Source organism: Schistocerca piceifrons, chromosome 4 (assembly GCF_021461385.2).
Source record: "Schistocerca piceifrons isolate TAMUIC-IGC-003096 chromosome 4, iqSchPice1.1, whole genome shotgun sequence".
NCBI classification, from domain to species: Eukaryota; Metazoa; Arthropoda; class Insecta; order Orthoptera; family Acrididae; genus Schistocerca; species Schistocerca piceifrons.
In genome coordinates this window covers 554,306,443-554,323,429 of record NC_060141.1, presented here as the reverse complement: position 1 = coordinate 554,323,429, position 16,987 = coordinate 554,306,443, and the positions used below count along the sequence as shown (strand labels likewise).

General features: G+C 44.5%; 2 non-coding genes across 2 annotated transcripts; one reads left to right on the top strand and one right to left on the bottom strand.

Moving 5' to 3' along the window:
- Positions 1–9,593: 9,593 nt before the first annotated feature.
- Trnaa-agc lies at positions 9,594–9,666 on the bottom strand. The gene has a single exon. It is a non-coding gene; the product is annotated as a tRNA-Ala (tRNA).
- Positions 9,667–10,041: 375 nt separating this feature from the next.
- On the top strand, positions 10,042–10,114 carry Trnaa-agc. Its single transcript has one exon. It is a non-coding gene; the product is annotated as a tRNA-Ala (tRNA).
- Positions 10,115–16,987: the final 6,873 nt, after the last annotated feature.

Sequence of the window (16,987 nt, the reverse complement as noted above, 5' to 3'; positions counted from 1 at the left end):
TAATCTGTCTTCAGGATCACACATGTGTTTGTGAAGTTTATATAAAAAACGGGATTTAGCTAGTGTATTTTTTTGTTTCGTTTTTAATTCATTCATTGGAAAACATATGCTTACTGCTATATTTATGGGAAGGATCCTTCAGTGGCATCCATATAATAAGTCTACAATACTGCATTTCAGCAGCATCTATTTTCCTACACGTATATAATTTATCATTTGTAAGACGTCAGTTTCAGTTACACCACACGTTACAAAAGCAGATTGGCTTCAATATCAAAATGCAGGTTGATTCTGATCTTCACGATCGAGTGGTGCTGTAGGTACGTCAGGTCGAGTGTAAAGGCAATTTTTCTCCGGGCGCTCCTCCCATCGCCAGCAGCCCCAGAACCAGGGCCTCAGCAGCTGACCCGGGCTGCCCGGCGTTTATCCGCCGTCAGCGCCACGCCGCGGCAGCGGGTGGAACCATTTTTCTCCGGAGCAGCCTGCTGACGGAACTCGAAAGCTGCACCTGCTCCGCCGTTGATTTATTGGCCGGACAGTTGGCTCCCCTGCTCTCTCGCCCGATCCCTGCCTCTGACCCCTATTCCACTTCTGTGGAAATCGCTCAGGGAGTCTGCACAAGTCATCAAAATGTCTTACAAGCTGCGACTGTGTTGCGAATGAAAACATTTATCGAGGAATGTGTACTTTGTTTCTTTCATTCCACTCTATACTCACAAAAAATTGTCCTCGGAGCATCGATTTCCGTCAGTGTGCCCATTTTCGGACATGTTTAAAATAAATCTTAATAAAGACACTGTGTCATAACAGTACCATCCTGACTACTGCATTAGGGTACGTCTTAAACTGATCTGCAAATGGTCACCACTACGTGAAATTTAGTCAGATCACAAATCTTGTGATCATAGAAGGAAATGGAGCATTATAAATGAAGTACTGATTAATGAAACACTGATTAATGCAGCAACAGAAGCACTTCGAAAAATAAAAGCTTTTTTTTCCCAAAGAGTGCCTGTGACATTGGGATAACAAAATACGTAATCTAATTAGAGGTAAGACATATGTTTACTTAATAATGTTGAATTCCCCAGACGATCAAGATTTGGAACTAGATTATAAAAACAAATCAGCCCTAGTCAAAAGCAAAGCCAGGCAAGTTGAAAACCTCAGTTGGGAAAAGTATATTACAGATACTGATCATGACGTAAGAGAAAGACAAGACAAAGCATACAAAAACAAAGAAGACAGGGACAATCTGAAAATAATTACAGTATCTGAATCTAACCTGTTACAATACTGTAAAGCACTCTGGACAGACATGCAAGATACAAAGGTGGTTTGAACGAGACAGAAACGTAGACCTAATAACTACAGGATGCAATAATGACTAGCAAGCACAGGAAGACTCTTGGGTTCCAAAATCAATTTGGAACTAATAAGACACGCACGAAATATTGCAAAAATATCAGTACTCGAATATATGCTGCCAAGGTAGTTACATGCCTGAAGAATGGAATACTTAGGTTAACATCAACAGCCGAGATCGCAACAACATTTTTTTATTGATTGATTTCGGCTTATGTTAGAGCCATCCTCAGGTATTTTGTGCTCTGCAAGGCTAGGAGTAGCAAAGTTACATACCGTACTATTACATATGGTGTTAAAATAAAATAGAGAAAAAATGGTTCAAATGGCTCTGAGCACTATGGGACTTAACATCTGTGGTCATCAGTCCCCTAGAACGTAGAACTACTTAAACCTAACTAACCTAAGGACATCACATACATCCATGCCCGAGGCAGGATTCGAACCTGCGACCGTAGCAGTCGCGCGGTTCCGGACTGAGCGCCTAGAACCGCTAGACCACCACGGCCGGCTAAAATAGAGAAAAGCTGCAAAGTTACAAACAGTACATAAGGCATTAAAAGAAAATAGAGGAGACCTGTAGCGTTTACCCATGTGGCTGGTGCTGATGGTTGTGGAATCACAGGTTAGACAGTGTCCAGTTCCGGCGCCGAATATGTATTACGCCAGCGCCAGCCAATGGCAAAGGCGTCACAACAATTAAAATGTTGTTGCTGTATGAAATTTGTAACGTAAATTCATGTAGACCAAGTACGAGTACATAAGAAGTTAAAACATTATGAGCTTCAGGAAAGTAGTTATTTATGTTAAAATAAAATAAAAAAACTTACAAAATGAGAGAAGAGACAGTGTCACCTACTGATACTGGTGTGAATGAGAAACACATTGTTATTATTGTTTTGTAGATAAACGAATGAACTAGAGAGTAGTAATTATATGCACAAACAGGTATTACACAAAGACATAATAGCAGGTAAAATAACATTAAAAGATACAACCATTAAAATATATACATGTCGTTTTATATTCACCAGGCAGTGCCGTCTGGTAAAAATTCAAAACGACGCCATTCTGTAAGCGATGTAAAGGCCATGGTGCTTGCTATGAGATCATAGAAGTGTGTACTGAAATGGACGCCATTGTCATGGTAACGTAAGGACCGATGTGGCAGCTAAGAAACCAAAGAAGTCGCACAGGGATGCCGATTGCTATCAAGATATCGACACTGGTGAATATCTGGAAAAATGTTTGTGCAGACAACTCATAATCTGCTGGGAAAACTAAAAAGCATTGCTACCTTATGACTCCACGCACCTCGTAATCGGAAATTTTAATGGCAAACTAGGTGCTCAAATTACTTTGCAAATTTCATACAGCAACGATATTTTAATTATTGTGAAGCGTTTGCCACTGGCTGGTGCTGATAATCTATAGTGTGCTCAGGAATTGCACACTGTTTAACCTGTGGCTCCACAGAAATCAGTCACAGCGTACGATTGTGGTATCATGTGAAAAACCGAGGAGCCTTCAGGGGTAAACGCTACAGCCCTTCTATGTTTTCTTTTAACGCCATTGAACCGCGAATTTACTTTCAAACCTCTTCCTTAAGAATTTACTTTATTTTCTAGCGATTCGTCAAGAACATTAACACATCTATTCACAATATGTGAGGGTGGAAGTAGTTGCCAATTGGTAACTGATGAAACAAATTAAAACTTTCTTTTTTTCAATAAATGGAAATTCTATTCCTAAAAGCCCCCCCCCCTTTTTTTTTAAGCAGATTTAAAATTGTAATCAGAAAGCACTCTGTAAATACCAAGTTACAATTTATTCAGAGGCAGAAATAAGATTTTTTTTATAGCATGAGCTTTCGAACTGAGAATCTTGCCGCTCCCTTTTAACACGGCCGTCGTCACGACCGCTCACAACAACCTCTGAAAGACTACACTGGTGCAAATCTGCAACACACCAGATTACTTTAAACTAAAAATTTTAACAACTCACACAAACACACAAACTATGCAACCCCGGGCCGGCCGGAGTGGCCGTGCGGTTCTGGGCGCTACAATCTGGAACCGAGGGACCCTACGGTAGCAGGTTCGAATCCTGCCTCGGGCATGGATGTGTGTGATGTCCTTAGGTTAGTTAGGTTTAATTAGTTCCAGGCGACTGATGACCTCAAAAGTTAAGTCACATAGTGCTCAGAGCCATTTTTTTATGCACCCCGTAAGAGGGATGGAGATGGTACAAAACACTCTCACGAAAATTATTTGCCACAAAAAGTGCAACTTATTTTTAAAAAAAAGGAAGGATGGCAACTTCATATACTAAAAAGATCAGTTAAATAAAATCCATGAAATGCAGTTTTACATAAAATGTACCAACATGCTCTACATTACACATATACCACCTCGCAAGATGATAGGCAAGATAAAGACATATTTCAGGAATTCGGCCTTTACACCTTAAGCAATAAATTCGTTAGCAACGAATCCGACAAACGTGACAGAGGCAGCTATTAACGTATGGCAGACTGACAGACAAACTAACTGCCTAACAAATGCTGACGAGAGACAGACGAGCAAGCTGGGGGATGAGAGACTGACCAAGAACACAAGTAGAATTTGACAAGTAAATGAAACAACATATCACGAATCACTTAACTTTTAATAAAAAAAAAAAGCTGCGATGTCTGGCGAAGACCTGGCGCAGTACCCCCAAAACGCTCTCACGAACCGTCCGCTGCCACCCTCTTCAACGGACGCAGGAAGGCGCGCCGATCTCCTGTCTCACGGCGTCGCAGCTCGCGCCGGCCAGACCTATGTCGTGGGTTGACTCCTGTTGCTCTCGTGTCGGCCGCGAAGCCACTACCCCTCGATATACGGCGCGGCCCACTGGACTCACGTGGCGACCTCACATGCACCGACGCTCAAAGCGGACCAGTCGTCTTGTGTCCCAGTGCGCGACCGACCAACCGATCGATCCAACTGCCAATGTCCATTGCCTGAGCAAACTCCAGCAGACTGGCGGCCTAACACATACTAGCACTCCGGACGACAGACAGACACTAACCGCCTCACCAATGCGGACGAGAGACTGACCCAGACTCACTCCGACTGACGGACTGCCCAGACTCGCCGAGACTGACAGATTGATCCAGCCTCACTCCGACTTCTCTGCTGGTCCGTCTCCAACTGACCTCAATGACGAGCTCATAGCGCCCCTTAAATGCACACTAACAGGCAACCATTCCCTTTTGCACCAGAGGGAGACACCAAAGCTGCGATTGCAGCAGCGACGCCACCGCCAGAAACGGAGGGCGACTGCTTCACACAACGCGCTGCGGCGCGCTCTTCAAAACAGCAAATTTTATCACGGCTCAGCCATGTGTTATAATAGTATTGTTTGTAACTTTGCTATTCCTGGGGATGGCTTTGACATAAGCAAAACCGGGCGTTAAACAAATGTTATTGCGATCTTGACTGTTGATTTTAACCTCTGTAGCACCATATCCCGGCGTTCTACAGACAAAGTTGTCTAAATTTAAGAATGCAATTCTGCCCAGATATGGCAAATTTATGAGAAATAAAACAGATATGAAAGTCAGAGATACAGCCGAATTATAATTCTGAATTAATGTTATAAATTAGAGGTTACAATTTTAACAAAACGACTGTCGCCAATCACTGAAACTTTATTATTTGTTTCCCTGCAAGGTTTCAAACAAATAACACACCTTACATTGAGTTTCTGAAACAGTTCCGGTTAACTTGATATGTCACATGACATAGTTAAGTGAAATTTAGCGAAAGTTATTAAAATGCTGATGTAATAAACAAGCCAGTATTTCGTGAATATAAACCACTAACACTCACACTAGTAACTGCTCGCAAGTAATTTCCCGGATCCGAGCTACGAGACGCAGTTCTGAGGGAAAGAGAATCTTACGACGGCTGTGCCTGTCCCAAGTAGTCGGACACCTTTCACCACGGGGCATCTAGTGGACACAATGAGACACCCGCCGCCACTGCGTAGGCCGTTGGCAAAAGCTGCCCCTTGTCCCTGTTTTTAACGACAACCCTTCGGAAAGCGTTTCTACAGGAACACGGTGGGAGATGCGAGATAAAACGTCCAACGATAAAAAGTCTGGAGAAACCCAACTCAAAACATAGGTACCTCACTGTAGCCACCTGCGTTAAAAACTCGCATGAAAGGAAAAGCTGTTTATCGCAGTACTGCATCGTAAAAGTTAAACTCTGCCCTACAAAAGAAACGACGCCTGAAACCGGCTACAAAAATTCTAGTGGGTGGAGCTATAACGAAGTAAGAACACACTGATTGGCCAGAAAGAAAACACATGGCCACCAGCTTTAATATAGGCAAATTGCAGACAGAGTAATTGGCTCTTCTCTTGCAGAAATCGTTGACTGTTTGAGGAAGGGGACTCGCGCCGCACCGAGGCGATTTAGAGACTCATTATGTGAACACCGAGATTGCGAGCGATTTGAGGGCAACGACGTACATGCTATTCCACGCAAATATCATGTATCATGTACCATGCCAACTACTTTAACTAGGGAATAACTACGAGTCTCGGCTTCACTGAAGACGAAGGAAATGTATCCGACTGGTGTTTACCAGTCGAGAGAGATTTATAATGGATTCTCAGGGTTACAGCTCGCTCCAACAACCGCCACTACCGCCGCCGACCTAACGTAAACACACGCGCCAGCAAGTGATATTCAATTGTCACTCAGAACTGCGGTCGTCTCCGTCTCTCCTATTTTTTTTTTTACATTCAGCCATGGCCTGTAGCCAAACATATTCCCGATTGTTTGGCCTAACTGGCGCAGAAACGAGAGATGTACGCTCTGACGAAAAAGACTCATCAGCCAGTTTTTTTCCCTTAAGTGTGACGAAGGCCTCCCGTCGGGAAGACTTCGGCGACTTGCGCGTCGATAGGGATGAAATGATGATTAGGACAACACAACACCCAGTCCGTTAGCGGAGAAAATCTCCGACCCAGCCGGGAATCGAACCTGGGCCCTTAGGATTGACGGTCTGTCGCGCTGACCACTCTGCACTGTAGAATTATGAACTGTTTTAACTGTGTACTTCTTTTCTATTGCTCTTTACCGACCTCCTTCCAATTTTGGATATTTTCATTGTGCATTTTAGCGTAATTAATGCCTCTGCACCCAATTGTATTTACTTTGTTTGTATTTTTCAAAAAATGGTTCACTGGCTCTGTGTACTATGGGACTTAACATCTGAGGTCATCAGTCCCTAGAACTTAGAACTAATTAAATCTAATTAACCTAAGGGCATCACACACATCCATGCTCAAGGCAGGATTCGAACCTGCGACCGTAGCAGTCTTGCGGTTCCGGACTGAAACGCCTAGAACCGCTCGGCCACCGCGGCCGGCGTTTGTATTTTTATCGGCTCCCAGATATGGCCATGAACCATCTTACCATTAAGGAATCTTATAATAGTTACAAATTTACTTCACAATTGTGAACACCCAGTATCAATATTTTACCATCCTGTACATAATTTTGCTAACATTGCTATGTCTTGAAGTTATACTTACAGTAAAAATATAAACCTTAATAACGAAAATCTAAGATTTTCATTTTTGCTAACATATAGTACGCCTGAACCCATACACTAATTTCTGTGAGCGATAACGTTTCCTTTACAGGGCGTGCACTGGAACCGACATTGAGATCATTGTCTGATTACAACTCTGCCCGTACTGCTGCATTCTTCTGAACTCTGCTTGTGTGGGATGATGTCGTCCTACCTATAGGCCGTACGTCCTTGCTCAACCCTGGTAGGAAGATCAGAACCAGTCCCAGACGCGTTAGAGCCCAACTTGGTTTTGGAAAAGGCAGGTAACGTTCGGACTGTATGTTCAATATGACACAAATAAGAGAAAAAATGGTGCAATTTTCAGCACAGATAAATGTCCCCTTTACTGTTATTAACTTTACAATTAGAAAAAATTTTTTTCGTATGGTGCGACGTTTTAGAGATTTTAATTGTCTCAAGCTAACCAAACAACCTGCATACTGAGGCAGCGTAGCTCACAGCACACAAATTACCAAACTTATATGCATCAGATATACACTCCTGGAATTTGAAATAAGAACACCGTGAATTCATTGTCCCAGGAAGGGGAAACTTTATTGCCACATTCCTGGGGTCGGATACATCACATGATCACACTGACAGAACCACAGGCACATAGACACAGGCAACAGAGCATGCACAATGTCGGCACTAGTACAGTGTATATCCACCTTTCGCAGCAATGCAGGCTGCTATTCTCCCATGGAGACGATCGTAGAGATGCTGGATGTAGTCCTGTGGAACGGCTTGCCATGCCATTTCCACCTGGCGCCTCAGTTGGACCAGCGTTCGTGCTGGACGTGCAGACCGCGTGAGACGACGCTTCATCCAGTCCCAAACATGCTCAATGGGGGACAGATCCGGAGATCTTGCTGGCCAGGGTAGTTGACTTACACCTTCTAGAGCACGTTGGGTGGCACGGGATACATGCGGACGTGCAGTGTCCTGTTGGAACAGCAAGTTGCCTTGGCGGTCTAGGAATGGTAGAACGATGGGTTCGATGACGATTTGTATGTACCGTGCACTATTCAGTGTACCCTCGACGATCACCAGTGGTGTACGGCCAGTGTAGGAGATCGCTCCCCACACCATGAAGCCGGGTGTTGGCCCTGTGTGCCTCGGTCGTTGCAGTCCTGATTGTGGCGCTCACCTGCACGGCGCCAAACACGCATACGATCATCATTGGCATCAAGGCAGAAGCGACTCTCATCGCTGGAGACGACACGTCTCCATTCGTCCCTCCATTCACGCCTGTCGCAACACCACTGGAGGCGGGCTGCACAATGTTGGGGCGTGAGCGGAAGACGGCCTATCGGTGTGCGGGACCGTAGCCCAGCTTCATGGAGACGGTTGCGAATGGTCCTCGCCGATGCCCCAGGAGCAACAGTGTCCCTAATTTGCTGGGAAGTGGCGGTGCGGTCCCCTACGGCACTGCGTAGGATCCTACGGTCTTGGCGTGCATCCGTGCGTCGCTGCGGTCCGGTCCCAGGTCGACGGGCACGTGCACCTTCCGCCGACCACTGGCGACAACATCGATGTACTGTGGAGACCTCACGCCCCACGTGTTGAGCAATTCGGCGGTACGTCCACCCGGCCTCCCGCATGCCCACTATACGCCCTCGCTCAAAGTCCGTCAACTGCACATACGGTTCACGTCCACGCTGTCGCGGCATGCTACCAGTGTTAAAGACTGCGATGGAGCTCCGTATGCCACGGCAAACTGGCTGACACTGACGGCGGCGGTGCACAAATGCTGCGCAGCTAGCGCCATTCGACGGCCAATACCGCGGTTCCTGGTGTGTCCGCTGTGCCGCGCGTGTGATCATTGCTTGTACAGCCCTCTCGCAGTGTCCGGAGCAAGTATGGTGGGTCTGACACACCGGTGTCAATGTGTTCTTTTTTCCATTTCCAGGAGTGTATGATAATGAGGACACTCATTGACTAACTTAGGACCTTTTCGTATCTTTTTCTTGCCGGCTGCCTACACCCCCCCCCCCCCCCCGTACCCAAAGAATGAAGAAAGGAAAAAAGTTGATCGCTGTTGATGCAGCAAAATTGCAGCCTGAGGCATGACTTTTTAACATATTACTTCTTTACTACAAAATCTACTCGCAACACATTTCGCCGACAATATCCCCATACACCACTGAAAGGTTTTATACTTGGAAGTTTGATTCTTTATAGACGATGGATACGGTTTACTGGTTCTTTATTATGACAGCACTTCTACGATGACAACCTAGGAGATGGTCCTGGCCAAGCCAGGTGTTGCCCCAGCAGAACTCCGAGGCAGCGCAACAGTTGGTGGCGAGGGGGTCCGTACTGATCCACTAAGTAAAGCGTCCGCTCCGCGGCATGAGCAGGCTAACGGCGGGGGATCCATAACAATGATACGCGAGGTGTTTGCTGATACAAGAGGCATCATATAGAACATTTACAAGACATTCTGAGAAGACTAAGTGACAATGCAGACGAAAGTGTATGTTGAGCGATCATGACAGACGGTCATTGGAGAGGACTGTGACGAAATATAAGAGAACGACAGCTGCAAAAGTACGATAGTGTTCGAAGCAGAAGAAATGATTTATAATTTCTGCTCCAGCCGGGACTCGAACCCAGGTCTTCTTGCTTGCTAGGCAAAAATGCTAACCATTACACCACCACAGCACGGACGGTCAACATCGCTGCACGAGCTACCCAAGCTGAGTGTCCTCCCTAACAAACTTCAATTCATATCTTCTACTTATTTTCACTTACATTGCCACTACTGCCAGGGCTCTCCGATATTGGAACAGCACCTCAGCGTTGGACGTAATGCGAAGGTCCTGTACCATAGGTGATCTTACAAATCTTAAAATCCTATATAAGATAACCTGTGGTACAGGACTTTTCCATTACGTCTAACTCTGGAGTGCTATTCCAATGTCGGAGAGACCTGGCGGTAGTGACAGTGTACGGAAAAATAACCAGAAAATATGAATTACGTTTGTGGTGGGGAGGGCAATCAACTTGAGTATTTCGTGCATTAATGTTGACCATCGTGCTGTGGTGGTGTAATGGTTAGCATTTTTGCCTAGCAAGCAAGAAGACCCGGGTTCGAGTCCCGGCTGCAGTGCAAAATTTAATTCATTTCTTCTGGTTCGATCATTTATGAAGAGACTTAAATGTCTCAGAGCAACATTTAATTATAAGCTACAAAAGTCACTGCAGAGCTGAATGTGGCACTCAATAACCCTATCAGCACTAGAACAACGCGAAGCGAGCACCGTAAATAGGGAATTGGTGAACGGGCTGGAATCACAAAACCACTCAACAGTGATGCAAATGCCGTAACAGGTAAGTTTGGTTCAGAAGACATAAGAACTGGACTAAGGAGCAATGGAAGAATGCCATTTGGTCGGATGAATCTCGTTTCATATCGTTTCCAACTTCTGGCTCAGTCTGCGTCCCAAAAATGAGTCAGTGGGGGTTCGGTGACGATTTGGGCTGCCTTATCATGGTATTCCAATGGCCCCGTGATTATTTTGCAACGTCGCATTACAACCAACGACTTTGAGACCATTTTGGCTGATGAGGCCCATCCCCCTAGTACAATGTACCCCAGTGGTGATGCTGCGTTCCGAGATAACAGGACACCTGATCACAAAGCTCGCATCGTGCAGCACTAGTATTGTGATCACGAGGATGAATTGTCGCACGTTCCCTGACCACCACAGTCACAAGACCTCAGTATTATTCAGTCTTTGTGCGCTAATTTGGAGAGGAGGGGCGTGACTTCTATCTATCTATCTCCATAATCAGTGCCTGAAAATGGTTCAAATGGCTCTGAGCACTACGGGACTTAACATCTGAGGTCATCAGTCCACTAGACTTAGAACTACTTAACCCTAACTAACCTAAGGACATCACACATCCATGCCAGAGGCAGGATTCGAACCTATGACCGTAGCAGCAGCGCGGTTCCGGACTGAAGCGCCTAGATCCGGTCGGCCACAACGGCCGACAATCATTGCCTGAACTTTGCACTATTTTCCAATAAGAATGGTATAAGATTCCCTTGAAATCCATACAGCACCTGCATTTACCCATTCGACTGGAAGGTGTTTTGAATGTCAAAGGTTTTCCTACATCGTATTAGTTATGATAACGTGCTGCATTTTTAAATCTCCAGTCCCCAAGGGTAGGACAACAAAACAACAAACCAAAATATCAAACTTTCTAGGGAGAAATGATGTGGTGGGTGGGGCTAATTTACATAAAATTTGCACTTTACATTACATATTTATTTTCGAGTAACATCACGATGCAATAATATAAATGGTAAACTATCTTACATTTGAAGTCCACTACCAATAAAGGAAAGGTCATTAAAACACAGACCCATTTGAAAGTAATAAGATCTTGGACATTCATCTCAATAACCTAATAGCCGCGCGGGATTAGACGAGTGGTCTAAGGCGCTGCAGTCATGGAGTGTGCGGCTGATCCCGGCGGAGGTTCGAGTCCTCCCTCGGGCATGGGTGTGTGTGTTTGTCCTTAGGATAATTTAGGTTTAGTAGTGTGTAAGCTTAGGGACTGATGACCTTAGCAGTTAAGTCCCATAAGATTTCACACACACACACACACACACACACACACAATAACTAATAATCCTGTAAAACATCAAGTTGAATACACTAATTAAAATGTTTAGGAGACCCAATTAAAAATTACATCTCAGACATGTTTCAACTTCTCCATTGTGACATCCATATGTGCCAGTACGAACAGATTCTCACCACTGTCAGAGACGTGGATCAAAGTCGAATCCGCGTCTCCACAAAGACAAGGCAAGTTACATTCAGACAGCCGTCTGGAAAACAACTGGTATTAATACCATACAGTGGAAGTATAAATCTGCAATTGCTATTATTCCTCACAGGAAGCAACTTGTGGTGTATAAAGCTGATACCACTTACATGCATTAACATTTAAACCACTAGGGACTATTAACTAAACCCTACTTAACTTACAAACTCAAATACACAGGAACTGTACTTAAAAATATCCCTACTACTACCTCAGGGATGACGTCTTTGTTGTTAAGTAACCAGCTCACTCACATGCTGTGAATGCTGCTCAGTGGTATCAGAATCTCATGATCTGGTCAAGGGAAAATGCATTCAGAAATTTGGAGAGAACTTAAGGGGCTCCAGAAAGGCTCAAAATCATGAAAAGTTCAATTTTTACTTTTTTGCGTTTTCTGAATCTGCAGACTATTACCATTTAATAGATATATAATTTATTCAATTCCGAAGACTACAACTACTTTTAAATTTTTTTTGAAATGTGTTCTACATGGGCGTGACCCACTGTGGCGCTGTTAAACTGCTGTCAAATGGTGTTATTATTAACGTCCGTGTTCATCAGGTACATTTTAGTGATGTGAGATAAAGTATGTGTTGTGGCTAACCTGTGATGGTTCAATGTATATCGCTGGTGTGATTGTCGATTGTTTCATGTTTATTTACTCTGTCGTTATCTCGAAAATATTCGCAATTAATTCTGTTTCTTGAGTCTCTGTTTTGTTGAAGTATAATAATGAGTAAAAGTAAAGTTATTAGAAATCCTCTGAAGGCTTTTAAGAAAAGGAGAAATGTTGGAAAGCCAAAGGTATGTGTTATTACTGTAAACAATAAAGACGATAACCAAGTGAGTGAACCTAACCTCTCAAGTACACCTGCCCATAGCAGTCAAAGTGGGAAAGAAAATACTTCACAGAAGAAGCTTGGTTCAATGAGTGAAAACTATCAATGTTTTATGGGCAAATCGGATGTGAATGAAATATTTGATATGTCGGTTCTCAAAGGAATTTTTTCAAACTGTGTAAGATGTATTCATTGTAGTGAGGTTGGTCTGGAACTCTCCATAATAAAGCACGTAGGACTTCCTAGTGAAATACAATTGAAATGTGATAAGTGTTCATACATGACCACCTTTTGGAACAGTGTTGCAGTAACTGCAACTGAAGAAAATGGTAGCAAAATCTACGAACACAACATTAGATTTATTTATTCCTTGCGTTCAGTTGGTAAGGGTGCTACTGCAGGTGCAATTTTCTGTGGCATCATTAATCTTCCAAATCACCCAACCAAGTTTACGACCTATAATAAATTAATAGGGTCTAAAGTAGATGTCTGTATAGAATCTATGAAGAAGGCTGTGGAAGAGGCAGTAATGGAAAATAATGGTAACAGAGATTTGACTGCAGCGTTCGATGGTACCTGGCATAAACGGGGACACACATCTCTTCATGGTGTAGTATCTGCCACCAGTATGTATACAGGGAAAGTTTTAGATGTAGCAGTAATATCAAAGTATTGTAGATATCCACAAAAATATAAAGGGACACATGAAAATAATTGCAAAGCTAACTATAGTGGCAGTAGTGGAGGAATGGAAGTGGCTGGTGTTGCCAGTATATTCCAGCGTTTTGAGGCGTGTGATAAAGTGCGATATGTTAATTACCTTGGTGACGGTGATTCTAAAAGTTTCAAACATGTTCAAGGACTGAAGCCCTATGGTGATGATGTAGTGCAGAAATTTGAGTGTATTGGACACGTACAGAAGCGAATGGGAACAAGACTTCGGCGACTGAAAGCTTCGTACAATAAACAAAAACTCAGTGTTGGTAAAGGGTTGGATGGGAAGGGAAGGTTAACTGACAGTGTAATTGACAAAATACAGAACTATTATGGAATGGCTATTAGGAAAAATACACAAAGTGTCGACGAAATGAAGAAGGCTGTTTGGGCTCTTTTTTTTCATACTTCTTCAACCGATGAAAATCCCCAACATAGCTTGTGTCCCAAAGAAGAAGACAGTTGGTGTAAATATAACAAAGGATTGCTAACTGATGAAGTGTACACTCATAAGCATAGTCTGCCTCATGCAATAATGGAGGTGATAAAACCTGTTTTCAGAGACTTAGCTGCACCTGAACTGTTGAAAAAGTGTATTCACGGAAAAACTCAAAATCCCAATGAAAGTGTAAATAGTGTTATATGGTCGAGAATCCCCAAGACTGTATTTGTTGGAATAGAAACACTTCACTTTGGTGTGTATGATGCTGTTGCGACTTTCAATGATGGCAACATTGTAAGGTGCAAGGTATTTAGAAATATGGGAATGAAGATAGGTTCTAACATGGTACGAGCGATGCTTGCTTTAGACAAGGAACGCCTTCGGGTTGCAGACAGGGCTGTAAAGAGTCTAGAAATACAAGCAAGAGTAAACAGGAGGAGGAACAAGAGGAAGCTGGAGGAGGAGTTTGCAGAGGATGAAGGTAATCCATCCTATGGACCTGGAATGCACTAAAAAGTTAATCCAATCTTTGTCGCTCGATTCCCAAAACTTTTATTTTCTCATACTAATTACATGTTTTCTAAGGATCTTCCAAACATATTTGTTGCAAACTTTCAGTAAATGTTACACAGTACCTTCTGCATAATTTAACACAGCCTTTTTCCAAAAAACTCTATATTTTTGAATATATAAATAAAAAATTGCAAAAAATGTTGTGAATTTTCATTACAATTGAAAAAAAAAATCATCTTTAATAACTGAACTAAAATTTTGTAAAATCCCTGTGTTAAGTTGTAGCCCATATTCCAATAAATAACCTTTAAAAAGTTCAACTTCCTACCTCAAATACTTTGTGAGGAAAGATATAATTTATAAGCGTTATTTTAAACTTTGCAAGTATAGGGCGTTCCGGAGCCCCTTAATAACCTCGGAAAATCACTTCTGGGGCCCATGATACGTCCCAGAAAGAAAGTCAACCAGAAAAGTCGAACTAAACAAAGCATGTAATACTTCACTATTGGTACTATAAACGCATCAAGATTCGAACGACTGCTGTCAACATCTGCACTTCAGAACATAGTTCCAAACACAGAGCTCCAGCAGAGTACAATCAAAGTTCAGTACCTTGCAATTTATAGCCACTCACAACACAGCTTTCCTCCCGTCCTTAAGAAAACAGCCATACTCATCATGGGACTTTACAAAATCTTACTCCGACTCCATCCATTGGGTTATGGCCACACGAAGTTCCAATTGCCATGCTGAAAATGAAGTTGCATAGTGGCTCCAGCTGCAATGCCTCTACTCTGAACCGACGACCACTAAATCAGCCCACAGTATACTGACCAGAGACACCATCGAATATTTCCATCTCAGCCTGCGATTGTTCTGTTCCCTGTGCGTATGGACAACTGTCGTTAGATGGCGCGGTAAGCACTTCCTTGAGGCTGTTCAGACAAATCTCGGGCTTACAGCCGGTCGTTATTTAATACATCCCAAGGTATTTCGACTAGGCACCTGTCAGCCATCTTCAGGTGAGCCATCAAAGACTAATAAAGCTTTGGTTTGTGATAGGTTGTGATACAGCATCATTGGCATAGAGCTGTCTTGGTGTAGGAGTAAAATTTTCGTATCTTACAGTGACATCATCACAATGACCGCACTTTATTGCACGCTGATGGTGTGGCGGTGGGTACTGAAGTCCTGTACCACCCTCCAGTGGCGGAAGTTCAAGGTTGCCGGTAACAGTTGGCACAACCTGTAGGTTGGAATGATGGTGGTCGGACCATGGGTTTCACATAACGAACGGCTGTATCAAAACTGGCCCACTGTTAGTGGCCATACCAGGGCTGTCGTCAGCCATGGGCCTTGAGGATGGCAGGGGCAACAGGGTGGTTGCGCCAATGCCAGGGAGTCGTGGTGCCAACGTGTTGCATCAACTGTCACTGTCATGCTGGGGTTCCGCTTTGTCGTAGAGTCGTCTTGCCTTCTCTCGAATGGACTGCTTTAGACGAACCATGTTTGTCTCCTCGTGTAGGGTAACAATCCTCGTGAGTGGAAGAGTACGCAGGCTCCACTGAAGCACCTTATTCTGCAGGCGCTGGTGGCTCTGCATCCGGGAGGCACTAGTCGTAGTGAGGGAAGGGTGGACAAAATGCGGAACCGTCGGAGCTTGGTGTTTCAGTTCCCTGCTGTTGAAGACTGGGTACAATGCTTTTATCAGCTTTGGCCCCTTTCAGATGACATAATACACATGTCATTGGAAGAACATTTTGTTATCCACCCGGACTGCGAGATATTTGGCATCCGGGGACCGTGGTCCCGGACGCCTGCAATAGTGGTGTAGCGTAGGAGAGGCCACCGTTTGGTGAATTAGACTGCTGTGGTTTTGGGACATTTAGAGCAATTTTGTCTGAACGACACCAGGTGACTTGTCTACCCGCCTCTGTAGAGTTGGTCCGTTCCGCAATATACACTCCTGGAAATGAAAAAAGAACACATTGACACCGGTGTGTCAGACCCACCATACTTGCTCCGGACACTGCGAGAGGGCTGTACAAGCAATGATCACACGCACGGCACAGCGGACACACCAGGAACCGCGGTGTTGGCCGTCGAATGGCGCTAGCTGCGCAGCATTTGTGCACCGCCGCCGTCAGTGTCAGCCAGTTTGCCGTGGCATACGGAGCTCCATCGCAGTCTTTAACACTGGTAGCATGCCGCGACAGCGTGGACGTGAACCGTATGTGCAGTTGACGGACTTTGAGCGAGGGCGTATAGTGGGCATGCGGGAGGCCGGGTGGACGTACCGCCGAATTGCTCAACACGTGGGGCGTGAGGTCTCCACAGTACATCGATGTTGTCGCCAGTGGTCGGCGGAAGGTGCACGTGCCCGTCGACCTGGGACCGGACCTCAGCGACGCACGGATGCACGCCAAGACCGTAGGATCCTACGCAGTGCCGTAGGGGACCGCACCGCAACTTCCCAGCAAATTAGGGACACTGTTGCTCCTGGGGTATCGGCGAGGACCATTCGCAACCGTCTCCATGAAGCTGGGCTACGGTCCCGCACACCGTTAGGCCGTGTTCCGCTCACGCCCCAACATCGTGCAGCCCGCCTCCAGTGGTGTCGCGACAGGCGTGA